The sequence below is a fragment of the Fopius arisanus genome, unplaced genomic scaffold (assembly GCF_000806365.1).
Source record: "Fopius arisanus strain USDA-PBARC FA_bdor unplaced genomic scaffold, ASM80636v1 scaffold00035, whole genome shotgun sequence".
Classification (NCBI taxonomy): Eukaryota; Metazoa; Arthropoda; class Insecta; order Hymenoptera; family Braconidae; genus Fopius; species Fopius arisanus.
Window position 1 is genome coordinate 638,168 of NW_011887774.1, and position 1,938 is coordinate 640,105.

A 1,938-nucleotide genomic window follows, 5' to 3' on the forward strand; every position below is an offset into this window, starting at 1 on the left:
CACAACAACAAAGAAATAAATATTTCCTAAATCCGGAAATATAAAAACTCTAGAAGAGTGAATTTTGAACTCGGGGGAAAACCCCGAAATCCAACACTTTCTGATTGATTAAGAGTTGAATTTACTGTAACAATCATTCAATCCAATTATATTGTTAGTAAATATGATTTAAACATTGTCACTGCGGTGACAAAACTCGCTGAAATTGACATATATTTGAAGTGAGAGCATAGTATCAATTACACCATGAGGAATAATGAACATCTATCCGTGAATATTAACGTTTTTCTAGACGTATTAAACACTAGGTTTCCGGCGTACTGTAATCAAAGTTTCCATACTCTCTCTTCGGAATTTTCCGAGGGATTCAGTCAAGAAGATTAGGCTTTCATGTCGATAAAAGTGAGGCGACGAAAATGATTTTGGACATGTAATGGCCTATATTTTTCTTTTTATACAGTTTTCTCGTTGGGAAGATTCCATTTTATTTCCATTTGATGTTTAAAGTTTTATTAATATTTGGTAAAATAGGATGAATAGCTTGAGACAGGTAAGTTTACGATATTGGAGGCATCGAACCAGAGAATTGGGTGTCAGGCTAACCCGAGGATGGTGATTGTACTCAAGTTTATACCTCAGAAATCCCATATCGTTTGCGATGCTCGCCAATCACCATTAAAACTGCCTCAACGAAGGTGGATGGGGAACTTTTCATGGAGATGGCTCCCGACACAGTTTTACATAAGACCGTAAAGTCATGGATCTGTTGCCGAAAAGTCCTCAACTACCCTCTTGAGTCACGGGTAAAAGTGCCAGAGTGACTGCTACCATCGTTAAAAGCATTCCGGGTATTTTTGCATGGAGGCATTACTAGGTTTTATAGCACGACTAAATGCCCAACCCTTTAATTGCACTTCTTATTACTGAGTTAAGAGACTTTGCAACGTTATATTGTTCCTGGAGAGGTTTATTACGAACTTGCTTCATTGAGACATATTTTTTAGTTGTCAAAAAATTGCCATCACTATTTCTCCCTCCATATCTGAAAAATATAAACATTATTTTATCACTGAATATGACTCACAGCATGACGATTCAGCAGCAGAAATTGTTTATCCAAGGCCATTTTTAGAGGCAGTTAAGAGACAGTAGCAACGACTCATAAGACGATCTCGCATATAAAATATAAACTGTAGTATCGATATAGCAAACGACCGTGTGCGGCGAAATGATTTGTTTTTCTTTCCCTATTTTATTTTTTTAATACGTTCAGCATCCACAAGAGCGTTTTCTTTAACGTTCCGCGCACTTAGAGTATTCCATAAAAAAATTCGTGTCTTATTTAAACGCTCTCTCCCATTCAGGATATCACGAGGTGGTATGGAGGGTGGTCTAATAACATTTTTTTACGATATAAGTTTTCTCAAGGGGTGGAGCATTCAATCGCATTCGCAAGGGACGGGAAGAATTCAACCACCACTCATTTTTTCAGGGGCTTTCTATCGTGTTACAGAAGGCGAGTAATAAAATACATTATAATTGCTGTGATATGCGTAAATCTACAGTATCAGACGTTTACGAGGACCTCTCAAATTGGCTCAAGACGTTTACTGGTTACTAAAATAAAATATGGAAATTAGACGAGATTTTATGTCGGAAATATCTTCCGGAGATGCTTGGATCATTCTATTTGAGAGCAAATTGGACGGCGGTGACCCAGTTCAACTATAATTGTACGTAATGAAAGAATTACATCCTCGGTGGCAAATTGGTATTGGCAGAATGTTGCAGCAAATGATGGATTATGTATTATATTAAATCAAGCCCATTATTCTCTTTTTCATTGCACAGTTATAATGTCTACTTTCAAGAATAGCATCTATTCTTTAAGAATAGGGGTTTAAAAAATCTACTTTATATTTGAGTTCTCTATGGCAT